The 18,873-nt window shown below is 40.2% G+C and overlaps 1 pseudogene; it reads right to left on the bottom strand.

Annotated features, from left to right (window-relative positions):
• Positions 1-375: 375 nt before the first annotated feature.
• The window catches only part of LOC121080672, a 36,688-nt pseudogene continuing 18,190 nt past the window's right edge, over positions 376-18,873 (bottom strand).

The following is an 18,873-nucleotide window of genomic DNA, read 5'->3' as shown; positions in this document are numbered from 1 at the left end:
AAAGTTAAGCCTGTGCCAAAATACATTGCTGGACCGGGGCTTTTCATTTACTGTTCTCAAAAGACTCAGCAAATATTTATCTTCCCAAGAAACTGGGCCATATTTGGCTATTAATTATAAAGCAGAACCCCTCATTAGCCACTTAGAAATTAATGATATGAGATGACCTCTCATGGATATAATCTTGTAAAGCTCCAAAACTGCTTTATTGAGGAATAAATTTAGCCACAAAGAATTTAAGTGAACTGTTGGAGAAACAGCAAATTGATGTCCAAGGTCAGATCAGAACCTAGACGTTTTCCCTCCTGCTAGCATGCTTTAAACCATGTGACCACATTGGAAGAGGAGAGCATTACTACAGTGAATAAATGCTTGCTACTGTAGAATTAAAAAGAAAAGTTCATGCAATTCTCTCTTACCTTGCAGCCAGTCTCGAAAGTAGTGCAACCACATTTTGGGAAGCTGCTTATCCTCTTCCAACAAAATGTATGTCACATTACTGAAACTTTTGTGAAGTTCATAAAGTAAGCGCTGGACATTGGGATAGTCTGCTTTCTGTGTCACTATATACATGTTATAAAAAGAGAAATACTTGAACTGTGCTGCAATAAAGTCATATTCCTGGGTTTCTCGTGGTACAATATCTGTTCAGATTCAGTCCATCTCTAGCCCGGGTAGTTCCATAAAGGCTGAGCCCAAGTAAACCCAGTAAAAGAAGAATAACCACAATCTGCAACAAAAAATGGAAATGCATTTGGTTTTATGTTCCTAAAGAAATGAATAACTCATAATGGCACACAGAACCAGGTTCAAAATTAATACCCATCACTATACTTTTAAGCTAATATATATGCACACACGCACACTACAAGGCCAAACAAAGTTGTGTTTTAGTGAAGGGGCTTTAGATCATGAAAGGAAATTCCTATGGTGATGAAGTTAAAAAGTAGATTTAGTGTCACTGTTAGGTTCATCTTAGGTTACTGAAAGTCACCAAAACCCTCACTCATAACTTGCATTTGAAAAGTATGTTACTACAGCACTACCAAGATAATTTCATACTTTGAAAGTTTTAAGTGTAAATTTATTAAGAATTGTAATTCCAAAATAATTCTATTTATTCCTGATATTTAATACTATTGTCAGGATAATTTTCCTACTGAGCAAGGCAGAAGTCTAATTTTGAAAAACAGGTAAATAGTTTTCTGATTACCTTAGCAAGAATGGAGCATAATGCTTTTCTGAAAAAGATGAGAGTGTCCATTTAGTACAGCGTGGCTCAAGGCAATGCATACTGGAGTCTGAGAAGTGGGAAAGCAATTCTCTTGTCGAGCTTATGCTTTCTGGGCTCTGGCAGCTGAAGTCATCTTGTGTCACTGTCACCGGCTGCACAGATATTGCTGAGCAAGGCTCTGCTGTGGCGTAGTACACCTGTGCATGAGGATCATATTCTGTGTGCAACTGCACTGTAGACTGCATTGTAATCCGAGTTTCATGTGCAAAACTGTGACTGCTGTATGGGGGTGGAGGACTGTAGCAAGTATTATCACTATTTTCCACATATGCTTGAGGCTCAATCTGAATCACTCTAGTGGCACATGAACTGCAAGAGAAGAAAAAACCATCTGTTCTCATTTAGATAGGTCTTTATTTTAATCAGGCTAGATAGGATAATCTGCTTCCATCTGAGACTGCTTCTACTACTATTAAATTGTTTATGTCAATTAAGTATAATGTTATGATGAGGATTTCCTTCTCCACTTTTAGGAAATATTTCTTAGACATGGTTTAAAGTGTAGGCCTCTGAGCCTGTTTCCGCACACGTTTCTTGTACCCAAGAAAGAAGGAACCAGCATTTGTCTGAAGACACTGGCATCCACTCACATCGCTCTATTAATTACACACACTAATCAGGTCAATAACCAGGTAGTTGCACGCAGTCTGAATGCATGATATGTGTGTGTGAGTTTGCATCTACACGACCATGCTGAGAATTAAACTATTTAGGAGATCAAAACGTAAATGCATGACATGCTGAGTTCTGTTTAGAACTATTAAAGTAACTGTTAAATAATATTTGGGCCTTCTGGATAAAACCTCAGACTTTTGGGAGGCAGGTTGAAACCACTTGCCATACACTGACTGCATGTTTTAAAATTGAAGTAAACATATACAAGGATTAATTCCCAGGAAGGATAGGCAACATGAAGAAACAAAATTACAGAAGCATTTTTTTTTTAAGCATTCCCTTTATTGTAGTCTATGCAAGAACATAACAGATGCCTAGTGTATTAAAAAAAGTCATAAGCAAGCCTCCTTTTGTAAATAAAAGCAAATTGCTGATAGAAGACAGTATCAGAGACTTTTCGCCAAGTGGAAAAATCCTACAAAAAAGAAGAAAATGTTGCCTACCTAAAGAAAGCAAGCTCTTATTAACTGAATTTCTTCATATGTACATGGGCCCAAATTCTGATTCACATTTGGCGCAACTTTAGATGAGGGAATAAATGGAAGGTCTGACTGTCCTGTACTTCTGAGAATCAGGGCTCCAAAATTCAAGCACATTAGACCATCCAGTGAAACTGTGGCTGAATCAGAAACAGAAAGCAGCAGTCCTAGTTTGTGATCAACTCCCAGTTCTAATGACTCCCTCAAAAACAAATTTAGGAAAGCACTTTCTCCCTTTGACATCAAAGTTAAAAAGGTCAAACTGTGTCTGCTCCTATGTGGGTGTGAAAGGCTAAGAGGACACAAGGGGGTATCCTGGTTATGACATGCATGTGAGAGTACATTTATAGAAATGCAGCTTATCTTCTTCATTGCAATCAAAAGCAAAAACTAATGTAGAAAATATGCTTTATCTCTAAGCGGTGCCTCTGCTAATTACAGTAGCTTCCTCCTAGCCTGCCCCTGCCCTCAGAGCTGGATGTATATTGGGTAAGAGTGTTCATACTATCATTCTAAATTACTATTGGAGCCATAAAAGAAAGTTTATCAATCACTATCTTGCAATGGTACTGATCATTCTGAATTCCTCATAGTCCTATGAAAAACTGGGCTAAAGGGAAGTAATTTTATAGTTTTTGCATTATTTTTATGCATTTAAGTTTCAAAGCATAAAAAGCATAAAAATTCGCACATAGTGTTTAAGTATAAGTAAGGCTTCTGAGTACCCCGAGTTATTTATAGTCCTCCATAAGAGACTGGAATTAAGTCTTCCAAGGTTACCCAATACCAGCACTGGACACACTGCAGTACCCCATAAAAATCTAAAAATACAGATATTACTAAAGCACGTCTCTTTTACATGCTTCCAGAAAGTTGTCCTCCAATGGCTAAAATGGATATATGTATGAATAAAGGAAAAAGTGTGTGTGTGTGTGTGTGTGTGAAATGCCTTTTAATTTTTCCCCTTAGTCAGATAAAAAAACAAGGTAGCAAATATAATTCAGCAATAAACCCATGACAATAACGTACTGACGCTGCTGCTGTTCTGCTGCAGTGAAGAGCTCCCGCTCCTGACAAGGGGTAATAGGACTGATTGGTGATCACAAAAAAGATGCACCTCATATACTGTAATTCTATCACACATTCTCACCTTGTAAAACAGCAGAATATATCCAGTCTCCTGTCTTCCCGACAATAAAGGTCCATGCTCAGGATAGCAGGAAAAATCAGCAAAACCATAGCAAAGTTGAATACCACCACAACTGCTGCCTAGAGACCAATCATAAGAGAAGCAAAGTCATTACTAAGCTTCATTTAGGGCACTGGCTTTACAAAGCATAAAGCCTCCTTTCAATTCTCGCCCATCCACCCATCTATCATGTTTACTCATCAGACCTTTTCAAGCTTCTCCCTGAGGGAACTGGGAGGTACATTTTTACATCCCAGTTTCATTATGGTAGGCCTACTGTAGTTAATTAATTTCTTTTAACCTACTGAATGGTTTTTAGGGTTTTGAAGCTGTAAAGTATAATAAAAAGACTAGTTCTTGCTTTTACTTTTCTGAGAATGACAGAATCAGTCATGTATGTAAACATTTTATAGTTCTTTCAATCATTAATATATCGTACACAAAAGTGGTTCTTACTGATGTTTCTCTTTTGTTGTCTCCAGCCTGCTTAAAGTAAGATTTTGGTCCTGCTGATTGGCTGGATACATAACTAATAAAATAGAGTTTATCTAGTGTTTAAAGCCTATTTAGCACTTAATCATTACTTTAATCTTTGAGAGAAAAGATCCCATGACCATTTCATGATTTATGAATATCGACACAGAAAGGTATGTAAGGTCATAGACAAGACTTCAAAATTAAGTGATTTCCTTTTGATCCTCCCTAGAATAGACTGAATTTGTCAGGAACAGAAACAGCTGCTGTTGCAAGCAAGGTGTTTGTTGCACCTAGTTCATACAGCTTCTCTCTTATCGCTGCTAAACCAGTGAAAATTAAATCACCCATAAATCATGAGTAATTAACTGTGTCTAACCAAGAGCTTCCATCAAGGATCAGCTATGAATTGCTGAGATTTGGAAAAATCAGCTGAGACCTGGTCTAAGAATTCTTATACCTCTCAGCATGCCTGAAAAACTAACTGAAGTCCTCTACTTCTGTTCACTTCTATAAACACTTCCTGCCTTATCAGTTCTTTGTAGACCCCAGCGACCTTGAATCCCAAATGCCACTAAACCCAAAAACTAATACTTAAATGCATGGCAGAGATGCCATTAGTTATACTTACATTTCATTTTTAAGGGACAATCAAAAGTATCCCAGCAACACATAGAACATTTACCTATTAACGTGACATCTCTTTTTAGAGCAACTAGTTTTTCATTGTGCCATACTGTTGTCGATTTGTTAAAGAGTTGAGATCAATTGATTTTATTGGTTTGAAAGTATATTGAGATGTCAGAATGTAGGATTAATGGGAACTGGGGAGAGTCGACTGGAACAGCTTGTAGTTACCTGCCAAGAAACCGTGAACTTTAGTAAAAGGTAATTCCGGCAGGGGGAGATCGCGACCACCGACTCATATACCACCTACCCAAATCGTACCCCAGACCCATTTCCGGACCTTTCTAAGCTTTATTGCGCAGAATCGGATATGGGAGGAGAATATGTTAATGATTTTTGGGAAATGTTATGATTATGTATGAATACTTAATGAATATGTATGATAAGCATTCTATATGGTGTTTGATTTTGAGACCTGGCGTGCGTTGATCGTGAGAGGACTCACTCACGCACCCGGCCGTTAATAAAGAAGTGTCCGCTTATCTACATCACATTGGTGTCGATAAGTTCTTCATTCCGAGATTTCGGTAACAGTTTTGGCGACCCAGATGGGACCTCGCTGAAGGAGACCGGAGGAGTCGGGGACCTGATCGGTTCCAGCCGGCACCGAGGATTTCTCGGGGATACCCATCGATCCCCGATCCGTAAGGCTCTTCACGACGTTCCCTGGATTTTTTGGGTAAGACACTTCTTTTTTTAATTGTAGTAAGTGGGTGGGAGTCCCACTAAAGTAAGTAAGTAAGTGCAGTAGAGAAAGTGGCGGGGAGTCCCACTATAATAAGTGTATGGTAAGGAGTGGGTTGGAGTCCCACTGAGTAAGTCTGCCTGTCAGACGCAGTGAAAGACCTGCCCAGGGTAGGACTAGGAGTCTGCCTGTCAGACGCGGTGAAAGCTGCGCAGGGTTGGACTAAAAGGATCCTTGTGGAAGTGGAAGCCTAGGCGTCTGCCCGTAAGACATAAGCTAAAGCTATTGCAGGGTTGGACAAAAGTGGAAACAAGAGAAACTATATGCTATAGTGTTCTCTAAGGTAGTGCCTCTAACAAAAAGTTAGAAGAAGTTTTTGTGTTTGTGGTTTTGTGTTTGTGTATTAAGAAGAAAATTAAGAGGTATAATATTGTGTTATATGTTTGTTTAAAGTGACTGTGGGAAAGTGTGAGTGTGGCTGTAAGGGTGAGACGTGCAATTGAGAACGAAAGCAAGTGTGGAGTGTGGATCCGCGGATCGGAGTGACAGAGTTGAATAATTGTGTATTGTACTGTGAGTAATTACACCATGGCAACTAAGTTAACTCGGTTGTTTAAAAGTAAAAGCATGGGTAATCTTGCAGTAAATGACAAAATCCGGGAAAATTCTTTGTTGGGATGTTTATTGGCACATTGGGGAAATTTACAGGATGATCTGCAAAAGAGTCAGATGATTGAGTATTGTAATAATTTGAGTATTGTAATAATTGGTGGCCTTTGTATATATTGGATGATCAGGAAAAGTGGCCCATGAAGGGGACACTGAATTATAACACTATTCTGCAGTTAATGCTGTATTGTAAAAGAGAAGGGAAATGGAATAAGATGCCAGATGTGGATTTGTTCTTTTACTTAAGACAAAGAAAGGATTGGCAGGATGAATGTAAGCTAACTATTAGAGATAATTTGGTAATGGCTATAACTTTTGATAATAAGAAAGTGGAAAAAAAAGTTGTTTAAATTGTGAGATTGGGAGTGGATACAGGAGCGACATTTTTTATTAAATACCTGTAAAGGAAAAACTGGAACAAAAACAGGCCACTCCTGCAACCCCTGGATTTGAAATTTGGAAATAAGATAATTACACATGAATTTTTGTATGTACCAGAATGTCCGATACCCTTCTTAGGAAGAGATTTGTTGTCTAAATTAAATGTACAGGTTGTTTTTGACGAAGGAGAACTTTTCTTGAAAATACCCGAGTCAAAAACGGGAGAAATCTTGATGATACAAGAAAAGGTAAAGGAACAAGAAATTCCACCGGAGGTGGATTTGGCAGTAATCCCTACTGTATGGGAGACAGATATTCCTGGCAAACCGAAACTAGCAGAACCGGTTAAAATAGATTTGAAGGAAGGCGCAGGAACAGTGAGAATTAAACAATATCCAATTAAACTGGAAGTGAGACAGGAATTGAAGAAATTGATTGATAAATTTTTGGAGTATAAAATTTTGGAAGAATGTGAATCTGAGTATAATACTCCTATTTTACCAGTCAGAAAACCTTCGGGTGAATATAGACTGGTACAAGACTTGAGAGCAGTATATCAAATAGTTAAGGATATTTATCTTGTAGTAGCAAACCCTTATACACTGTTAACAGCGTTAAGGGAGACTTATCAGTGGTTTACAGTGCTTGATTTGAAAGATGCTTTCTTTTGTATACCTTTGGAAAAGGAAAGCAGAAAACAGTTTGCTTTTGAATGGGAAAATCCTCAAACCGGGCGAAAGATGCAGTTGACAGGGACTAGATTACCCCAAGGATTTAAAAACAGTCCAACTATTTTTGGAAATCAATTAGCTAAAGAACTTGAAATCTGGAAACAGGATAAATCAAGACCTGGGCATTTACTATTACAATATGTGGATGACATATTGATTGCTGCAGAAGAAAGACTTACCTGTATACAGGTGACTATTGATCTCTTGAATTTCCTGGGACTAAATGGATACAAAGTATCCAGGAAGAAAGCCCAGATAGCCTGCCAGACTGTGATATATCTGGGCTTTGAGATTTCAAAAGGACAACGGCAATTAGGAAAAGATCGCAAAGAAGCTATTTGTGGTATACCTGAGCCGAGAAATATTCATGAACTCAGAGCATTTTGGGGAATGACTGGGTGGTGTCGCCTTTGGATTATGAACTATGGGCTAATAGCTAAACCACTGTATGAGGCCCAAAAGAATTCTCCCTTTGTATGGGGCCCACAACAACAAAAGGCTTTTGTAGAATTGAAACGTGCCTTAATGTCTGCACCTGCTTTGGGACTGCCGGATCTAACCAAAGATTTCCAGTTGTTTGTTCATGAAAGGCAACACCTGGCACTGGGAGTACTAACCCAGAAGATGGGAAGCTGGAAACGACCAGTCGGATACTTCTCTAAACAACTGGACACAGTGAGTAAAGGGTGGCCAAACTGCCTTCGAGCAGTAGCCGCAACAGTGATGCTCATACAAGAAGCTCGGAAATTGACTTTGGGAAGAACAATAACAGTCTATGTCCCACACATGGTGATAACTGTTTTAGAACAGAAGGGGGGACATTGGCTGTCTCCCAGCCGAATGATGAAGTACCAGGTGGTATTGACTGAACAAGATGATGTGATTCTAAAAACGACTAACCTGGTAAATCCTGCAGTATTTTTAAGTTCTATACAGGAAGAAGGACAACTAGAACATGATTGTTTGGCTACCATCGAGTATGTTTATTCCAGTTGTGAGGATTTGAAAGATGTACCATTGGAGCAACCAGACTGGGAATTGTATACTGACGGAAGCAGCTTTATGGAACAAGGAGTCCGATATGCCAGATATGCGGTAACAACAGACACCAGAGTTGTAGAAGCAGGAACATTGGCGAGTACCACATCAGCACAAAAAGCGGAACTCATTGCTTTAATCCGGGCCTTAGAGCTTAGCAAAGACAAGAAAGTAAATATCTGGACTGATTCAAAATATGCCTTTGGGTAGTGCATGTCCATGGAGCCTTGTGGAAAGAGAGAGGGTTATTGTCCTCTCAAGGATCAAACATTAAGCATCAAACAGAAATTTTACAATTATTGCAAGCAGTTCAAAAACCAGATCAAGTAGCAATCATGCACTGTAAAGCACATCAGATTGGAAATACAAAAATAATAATTGGAAATAATTTAGCTGATAAAACAGCAAAGAAGGTAGCAAAGAGACAAACATCGCAAATGGCAATAATTCCTTTTAAAACAGTAACCCTTCCTAGGGAAAAACCGAGATATTCAGAGGAAGATGACAAATTAGGTCAGTTATTAAATGCTAAGAAAAACTTAGCTGGATGGTGGATAACTCCTAATGGAGAGGTAGTAATTCCCCCTCTTTTAATGAGAGAGATAATTCAAGTAAAACACCAAGAATGTCATTGGGGGGCAGAAGCCTTAGTAACATCTTTACGAAAACAAGTGGTATCAGTTAAGATGTTGGGAATAGCTAAAATGATAACTGCAAAGTGTGAAGTATGTTTGAAAAATAATCCAATGATTAAGAAAAAGGTTTAAATGGGTAGACTGAAATCTGGTATAGAACCTGGAGATTATTGGCAAGTAGATTTTTCAGAGTTACCTAGACAAAATGGGTACCGGTACATCCTGGTAAGGGTTGATACTTTTACAGGATGGCCAGAAGCCCTTCCCTGTCGCACTACACAAGCAAAAGAAGTGGTGAAGTGGTTATTACAGGAAATAATTCCAAGATTTGGAGTTCCTATTGGAATTTCTTCTGACAGAGGTCCACACTTTGTTGCTGAAGTAGTCCAAAGTGTTAGCAAAGCATTAGGTATTAATTGGGATTTGCATGCGTCTTGGAGACCACAATTTAGTGGAAAAGTGGAGAGGATGAATCAAACTTTGAAATGACAAATAAGTAAAATTTGTCAAGAAACCAGTCTAAAGTGGCCTCAGGCACTTTCATTGGCATTATTATGAATCAGGGTACAGCCAAAAGAGTGGAACCTCAGTCAGTCCTTATGAATTATTATATAGAAAAACCATATGAGTCTCTAGAACCAAATCTAAACATACATGTAAAAGGAAAACAAGATGTGTATAACTATTTGCTTTTTCTAAGGAAAAACTTTGGCTGCAATTCAGAGAGCAGTAATTTGGAATAGACCTTTATCCCTGGAAAATTCAGTGCATGATTTTCAACCAGGAGATTATGTCTATGTGAAGACTTGGACCTCTGAACCTTTGCAGGAGCACTGGAGAGGACCTTTCCAGATACTGCTAACCACTTTTACAGCTATCAAAATTGCAGAATCGGATGCTTGGATACATTATACTCGAGTGAAGAAAGCATCTACTTCGTGGAAGACTGTGAAACGTAACTCAGAGACTTAAAAATTGACTTTGAAACATGTTTAATTTTGTAGATCGGGTTATGATTGGTTTTTGGATTTTTTTTTTGGTTGTTAATGTTGGTGGGATCATGGGCTGGCTTGGTGGACAGGAACAAAAGACAAGTAGAAACAGAACAAGTGATTGAAATTCCCAAATAAATGGCTGAGGAAAATTTGTTGGTAGGATTGACTAAAGAATTTGCCAATTTACAAAATGTCATGCAGATCACTGTTTGTTTGCCAATACTGAGGGCAGTAGGTGAATCTATTCCATGGGGAATTTTAACTATGAATTTGACTAACCTGGAACATAAAAATGAAACCAATTATTGTGAACAGAGGCCAGTGACTCAATGGTATGAGCAAGTGAAAGTCACTAGAAAACAGTGGAAAACTCCAGGTAGTCTGGCGGAATGTGAAAAATTGTTAAATCATGTTTTTACCAAAATAGGGAGATTTAAGACTGTGGGATGGTGTTCATATGATGAACAATTTAAAACCAATGTGAGCAAAAGTGTTATGAAATGGAAGTGTAATAAAACTGGCCAAGGTACCCAATTAGTAGAACAATGGGACTCTATATGGTCTATGTCCATATTTTCCCATTTTTAGTATATAGCAAGAACTTTTTGGTGTTTTACCCGGGATGGAAAAGTTTTTTCAGTATTACCCTGGGTCAACGATAGGTCAACTTTATTGGGAGAGAAGGAAGATAAAATAGTGCCATGGTGGAAATGTGAAAAAGTGTATGATTGCAGTAATGCAGACTTAGTAATCTAAAGAATTCCTCCGCTGGCCGCTGCTTTGAAATATGGTTGTTTTTGTCGAGGTCTTAAGAATACTCTCAATTTAACCAGTACTTTTACAGTCAGAAGAGGAAGTTTGTTTAGTTGTAGAAAATCTACTATTCGAAGTCCTGGACATTTAATTTGGGCATTGAGTGATGGAACCTGGACAACTCATCTACCATTAGATGGTAAAGTGAAACAAATTACCTTAGGTATGCCAACATTGTGTCCAATTTGGAAGAAATCACCATTTAGAGGATCCCTAGAGAATTTAGAACTAAAACGAACAAAGAGATCCGAGACAAATGATGATAATTGGAATGAACCATCTACAGGAGTGAAAATTGGCTAGGCACTTGAATCACTTTTAAATCCTATAGCATCATATAGGAACAGAGCATGGCTTTATAAGTTAACTGGTCAAGTGGAAAAATTAGCAAACGTTATTAAAAAGGGGTTTAAGGAATTGAACATGTAAATACAGGCGACTTCCAGAATGACTCTACAAAATAGAATGGCACTAGATATGCTCCTACTTAAAGAACATGGAGTGTGTGGATATCTCAAGGATAAACTGGACCACTGTTGTATCCACATTCCAAATGTCACTCAGGATGTGGAACATGATCTGGACCTATTGGGAAAAATTGAAAAAGAAACTGAATCTATTTAAAAGGATATGTCAGAAGATTGGCTTGGGAAAATTTTTAAACAAATTAGGATGGAACTTAAGCTCTTGGATACAATCCATAATCAAAACTTTATTATTGATTGTCTTTTTGATGATCATGCTAGTATATGCATGTTTGAAAAAACAGTTTATCAATAGGATTGCTGTCAATCGTATGATTATGAGAGAAGTGCCTACTAGTCCACCAAGATACAGCCCACCACCAAAATATGTTGAAACAAATGACATGTAAATAGTGTGAAAGTATTGAAATAATGATTTTCAACACTTTCAAAGGGGGGAAATGTTGTCGATTTGTTAAAGAGTTGAGATCAATTGATTTTATTGGTTTGATTATCTGATTTTATAGAGTTATTTTATAGAATAGAAATATAGGAGGATAAAAATATATGTTGAAGAAAGTTATGATTATTTAGTAAAAGTAGTTGTGAGACCCTTTGTACATTTTGTACTAAGGCCAGAAGAATGGGTTGGAATCATTGTTGAAGCTTAAGTAATAATTTAGGGTTTGAAAGGTTTCTTTGTATCTAACTAGTCTTCTGTATATAGAAAGTATATTGAGATGTCAGAATGTAGGATTAATGGGAACTGGGGAGAGTCGACTGGAACAGCTTGTAGTTACCTGCCAAGAAACCGTGAACTTTAGTAAAAGGTAATTCCGGCAGGGGGAGATTGCGACCACCGACTCATATACCACCTACCCAAATCGTACCCCAGACCCATTTCTGGACCTTTCTAAGCTTTATTGCGCAGAATCGGATATGGGAGGAGAATATGTTAATGATTTTTGGGAAATGTTATGATTATGTATGAATACTTAATGAATATGTATGATAAGCATTCTATATGGTGTTTGATTTTGAGACCTGGCGTGTGTTGATCGTGGGAGGACTCACTCACGCACCCGGCCGTTAATAAAGAAGTGTCTGCTTATCTACATCACATTGGTGTCGATAAGTTCTTCATTCCGAGATTTCGGTAACAATACTGCTGTTGATATACTGATCCTGCAAGTCAAACATTTCTAAACAAACCTCTCTATCCTGACTTGTATTTCACTGGATTCCTATAGCTTAACACCACGCTTCCTTATAAATATTATACTTTCTCTCACTCACCCTCCACCCCAACATCTCAAGGACATAACATTTCACAGTTTTCACAGTTAAATAAAAAAAATATTGTTTGTATATCAATTCAAATTTGTTGTCTCATCAAAAACCACCCCATGAACTGATAAGGTGCAGTGTGCCTTCCAGTTCCTGTTGTACATCCCCAACTCCAGAGGCACTTGGAAGCACAAGGGAAGGAAAAGTGGTTTGAGATTCAGATTAGCAAGGGGGGAAGGAAGAACTGTTGAGGACTGATTGAATCTCTGACCTGATGCATCAGCCACCAACTTCCCTCCCCAACAGTATTTATAAGTCTGGTGGCTGGGAATGGGAACACATGAAAAAATGTTATCTTGATCGTGGCGATATCTGCAATCTGTAATGGTGACATTGATTAGAACAGCACCAACAAAAGTCTGTGGTAGTAGATCTCCCAATGTACAGGCAACCTGCTAGCAGCAGCTCAGCTGAGAGGAAGCAGAGGATTTTTGGTAACAGGCAGGGCATCTGCTTTCACTCTTTCAGAAAGTCACAGGTCAAATGGGAGAGGAAAGGACCTCGGGCCTTTTCCTTGAAAAATCAATAAAGGTAAGATTTGTACTAGAGCGGGAAAAAACAAGGGGCTTACTCAAAGGTGTTAACTGAAGGAGTTCAGTGAAACAAGAACATCAGAGAAAAGTAATAAATAAATAAATTAATAAATAAATAAATCCATTAAGCAGACAAAACTTGGAATCATAGAATCATTTAGGTTTGAAAAGACCTTTAAGATCATCAAGTCCAACCATTAACCTAACACTGCCAAGTCCACCACTAAACCATGTCCTTAAGTGCCATGTCTACATGTCTTTTAAATACCTCCAGGGATGGTGACTCAACCACTTCCCTGGGCAGCCTGTTCCAATGCTTGACAACCCTTTCAGTGAAGAAATTTTTCCTAATATCAGATCTAAACCTCCCCCAGTGTAACTTGAGGCCGTTTCCTCTTGTCTTATCACTTGTTACCTGGGAGAAGAGACTGATGCCCACCTGTCTACAACCTCCTTTCAGGTAGTTGTAGAGAGGAATAAGGTCTCCCCTGAGCCTCCTCCTCTCCAGACTAAACAACCCCAATTCCCGCAGCCTCTCCTCATAAGACTTGTTCTCTAGACCTTTCACCAGCTTTGTTGCCCTTCTCTGGACACACTCCAGCACCTCAATGTCTTTCTTGCAGTGAGGGGCCCAAAACGGAACCCAGTATTTGAGGTGCAGTCTCACCAGTGCTGAGTACAGGGAGACAATCACTGCCCTTGTCCTGTTGGCCACACTATTTCTGATCCAAGCCAGGATGCTACTGGCCTTTTTGGCTGCCTGGGTATCACGTATGTATCATGTTGTTCCCATGATACATACGCTACTGTTTTGATGCATGCTAGGGGATAATGTTGTAATTGCTTAACTGGTCCGGTTCAATGTCTAACATGAAAACCCTTAATGACAAAAAGACGAGGGGCCCCAATTTAGTACTAGCAGCCTAGTGAGCTCCGGTCATAAAAACTGCAACAAAACTGCATGATACTAATTGGAAGCTACCTTCAACTGCCAAGTGTGTGCTCCTGTGTCAGAGGTTGGCAGAGCTCCCACTGACACCAGTGGTGCAGCCTACAGGCATGTGCTTCCTTTCTCCCTCCTCTTCCTATGAGGTGACAACAGAAGGGAAGGGGGCAAGGAAGAGCTGTGATGTCTCCCATCTGCCACTGCCTGATTCCTTGTTCTGCATGTTATGTGCAGGTGACCTGTCTGCTGCTTCACACTTTGATAGTCACATTGGCAAAGGGACAACTCAGTGGCTGGCAACGTTTATTTTGGTTTGGTTTGGGGGTTTTTAAAAGCTTTTTTAATTGTGGGTGATATTTATATTTTTGTATCATAAAAATGTTTTCTTACAGTATTTGTCATGCCAGTTAACTGAGGGGTTAAACTATGACACCCTCATACTTGTTGTCATCTGCAAACTTACTGAGGGTGCACTCAATCCCCTTGTCCAGATTGTTGAGAAAGATATTAAACAGAACTCACCCCAGTACTGAACCCTGGGGAACACCACTTGTAACTGGCCGCCAACTGGATGTAAGTCCATTCACCACCACTCTGGGCCTGGCAATCCAGCCAGTTTTTTATCCAGCAGAGAGTACACCTGTCTAAGCCATGTGCAGCCACTTTCTCCATAAGAATGCTGCACCAATTGGAGTTGTTGGTGGAGCAAGACCAAAAAGGAGGGTGGCTACAGCTCACAGATCAAATCAGGGCGGGCAAAAGCACCGTCCGATGTCGTATCCTCCTCTTTCCGAAACATCATCAGACGGATTTGAGGAGGAAGGTGGGGAGAAGCTTTGTGATAAAAATACAGAGAAATCTTTACAGGAGGTAATAAATAGATTAAGAAACCTGGATATGCGAGTTGAAATGAACCTGCCTACTACTTCAATACCTGTAGTTCCTCCAGTTAGCCCAAATACCCCTCCGATGCTGAACTTGAGAAAAGATCCAATTCTACAGCATCGGTCCAGTGTTGTTTGTGATGCTATTTTGGAGGGTGACTGGCAGATGACTAGCTTGTTAACTTGTCCAGTAGTGGTTAATAATCTTGGTGCACAATGGGAGCCGCATGATTGGAAAATATTGCAACAGGCAAAGCAAACAGTCACTACTCATGGTCTGCGTTCAGAGGCTGCACGACAGATCATACAGTTTATTTTCACAGTAGACGTTCTTTCACCTGCTGATTGTGCTGGACTTGCTTCCCTGTTATTGACTCCTTCTCAATATTTAATGTTTGAGAGGGAGTGGAAGAGCCTAGCCGTAGAGAAAGCAAATAGACATCAAGATCCAAATATAGGAGATCCACTTTATGGTGTATGGGCAGATATGTTAACTGGGCAGGGACTTTACTCTACTACGCAGGTTCAATTGCAGTATCCTATACAAATGCATCAACTTGCTCAAACTTTAGCACACTGAGCCCTTTTGTCTGTGCCAGACAAGAAGAAACCTGCTTCCTATACCACTGTTCGTCAGGGGACAACGGAGCCCTATGGACAATTTGTAGACTGTTTGTCTGCAGCATTAAAGGACAATTCTGATTTACCTTTGGATCTGCAGGAACATTTGTTCCGCACCCTCGCCTTTGAAGGGGCTAACCCAAGAACAAGGGCGATCTTAGCAACACTACCCCAAGGAAGTCCCGTAGATGAGATGTTGATTAGAGCTACTCGAGCCGAACAAAATAACCAAGCGGCTGCCTTTACTGCTGCGATGAGGGAGCAAGGGCATATAATTGCAGCAGCCTTAACAAATCATATAGGTGGACATCAAAAGGGGAATGATGGTAAATCAGGATTTGGTATTTGTTATCGATGTGGTGAATCTGGACACATGAGGCGTACTTGTTCAAAGACTGTTTGGTGTCACAAATGTAACTTAGGTTCACATGCTACTGCTGCTTGTAGATATAACAGGTCGGGAAACATGCAGCACAGCACGACGGGTCTACGCGCGAAGACACAAGTACAGGCCCCACCAATGCAGATGAGAAATGTGGATTCTTATACCAGCATGTCCCAGCCACCCGGGGGAGTCTCGGGGTGGACATGGCAACCACAGTAGAAGTAACTTTGAATAATAAAGAAGTGACCTTAATTCCAACTGAAGTAAAAGGACCTTTGTGTAATGTGAATTCTCCAGTTGGAGGACTTTTATTGGGGAGATCTTCAAAAGGAAGGCAAGGAGTAATTGTTTTACCTGGAATAATTGATGCAGATTTTACGGGACACGTGCAAGTGTAATGCCTGTGCATTACAACCACCTGTTACTATTCCAAAAGGAAGTAAAATTGCTCAAATACTTCCCTATGAAAGCCTTCTTGCACATCGACAATCTTATGAGAAACTCAGACAACAAGGCCAGACATCTAAGATAAGAGGAGAAGACGTTTTTGTCACAACTGGGACTAGTTATGACAACTGATCAGCATTTTGCGCCACGGCCACTGATCAGCAGCCACCCATACTGAAGATTACATGGTTAACAGAAAAGCCAATTTGGGTAGACCAGTGGCCGATAACAGAAGAACGGCTGCGCATTGCTGAGGAATTGGTGCAGGAATAACTGAAAATAGGTCATATTCGACCTTCTACAAGTCCTTGGAATACTCCTACTTTTGTGATAACAAAGAAAACTGGGAAATGGCGATTTTTGCATGATCTACGGAAGGTTAATGATCAGATGTTAGTGATGGGAGAATTGCAACCTGGTCTTCCAACCCCTACGATGATCCCTCAGAATTGGCAAATTATCATGATAGACTTGAAAGACTGTTTCTTTACGATTCCCTTACACCCTGATGACACACAAAGAGCCTCACTAACGAAGACTTGCAACCGTTCCCGATCCTGGTTGCATGGCACCGAAGCCAACAGTCCTTGACTTGTTCACCAGGAGCAGTGGGGCTGCCCTAGAAGTTGTGTCCCACAAGATTCAGACTGGCTGGTGTGGTCGCCCGATGGCGAAGTCATCCGTTATCTTTTTTGGTTTGTAATGTTGCCACTTCACCTTTTGCCCTTATTTTGCAATGGCAAAAGAAAAAGGGGGAAATACGGCGATCGTTTTAGAGTGGTTGTTTTTGCCATTGCAACCCAGACATTGCTTATTTTAAGTTCGTCCTGAAGGCAGTAGCGGCCTTGGTGAGAAAAGGAAGAGACAGGGATTGTTGAAATTGATGGGACTGAACCGGCAGATATCAGTATTCCAGTCCGTGGTGATGATTCTGAGTGGCTCCTGGATATTTCAACAGCCATACAGGAAGCCTTGATGGGGTTATACAGGTGTTGTACACAACAACCCGGCCAAAAGGGACCTCTCTGGAAGATGTTGGAAACATTACCAGTGGATTGCAAGACCGTTATGCCTCAAAAAGACCAGTTGAAGGGCCCAACGGTGTTTACAGAATGCAGGACGAAAGATGAAGGCGGCTGCGTGTGTATGGCAATCCGATAATCAGTGGCAGAAAACACGTGATCACAGGGTGTGAACCCAGGGGACATCCTTCAAACCTTAGAACTGAAAGCAGTGTGTTGGGCATTGGGAAGCTGGAACAGTACACCTGTAAACATAGTATCAGACTCATTGTACGTAGTTGGTGTAGTACAGCGCACATGAGGATGCCTTGTTGAGAGAGAAAAAGTACCAACATCCTGGTGAAATGTTTATACAACTGCGTAGTACTCTTCGACAGAGAAAACATGAATTTTGTATTATGCATATTAGAAGTCATCAGTGGACCATTGGGTTGAGCGAAGGTAATGCTAGAGCTGATGAAGCAGTCAGCTGTCTGGCAATAACTCCTCCAACAAATAAGTTTGAAGAAGCTCGTAACAGCCACGAGATGTTTCATCAGAATGCAAAGTCTTTTACATCGACAGTATCAAATACCATAGCAGTTGCAAAGGGTATTGTTCGCTCCTGTCCTCAATGTAGTCATCATGGACCTGGTTTAGGGGTGGGCACTAACCCAAAAGGTCTGAAGGCACTTCAGGTTTGGGCAAATGGATGTAACACATGTACCTGACTTTGGGAAGCTTAAGTATGTGCATGTCACAATTGACACCTATTCTCATTTTGTATGGGCCACTGCACAACCGGTGAAAAGCCATTACATGTGGAGAGACACTTAATGTCTTGTTTTGCTGTCATGGGGAGTACCTGTAGAAATAAAGACAGACAATGGTCCAGCGTACAGTAGTCAACGAGTCGCTAGGTTTATGACAACTTGGGGGAATTAAACACGTTAAAGGGATTCCTCACTCCCCAACGGGGCAAAGCAGTTGTTGAAAGGCCAAACCGTGCCCTGAAGGTTTATCTTCAGAGACAGAAAGTATCGCAGGACATAGCTGTAACTAAACGGTTGACTAAGGTGTTGTTTACCTTAAACTATCTCTCCCTTACGGAGGATAGAGAGGGACCACCTGTTGTTATACATCACCAACAGCACGAGGGAACCAAACAACTACTGTTCCTGGTTTGAATGTTTTGTATAAAAATATGGCTTCAGGCATATGGGAAGGACCTAATCCGGTGTTATTTATCGGTAGAGGTTCTTTTTGTATCTCCACAGATAAAGGACCTATATGGGTCCCTAGCAAGTTTGTGCGACCTGTATGTCAAGATCAGAAGACAGAAGAGAAGACTCAGAGCGAGCAGACAGAATGAACTGTCTATCTTGTAAGGGATATAAACTGCGGGTATTGTGCCAATGTATGCTATGTGGGGTAAAACGGTTCTGTATGCCAAAGTTTAAATGTCAATGGTGTAAAAAGTGTATGTGTTTGATTAGCAAC

Source organism: Falco naumanni, chromosome W, assembly GCF_017639655.2.
Source record: "Falco naumanni isolate bFalNau1 chromosome W, bFalNau1.pat, whole genome shotgun sequence".
NCBI lineage: Eukaryota > Metazoa > Chordata > Aves > Falconiformes > Falconidae > Falco > Falco naumanni.
This window is presented reverse-complemented; position numbering and strand designations above follow the sequence as displayed.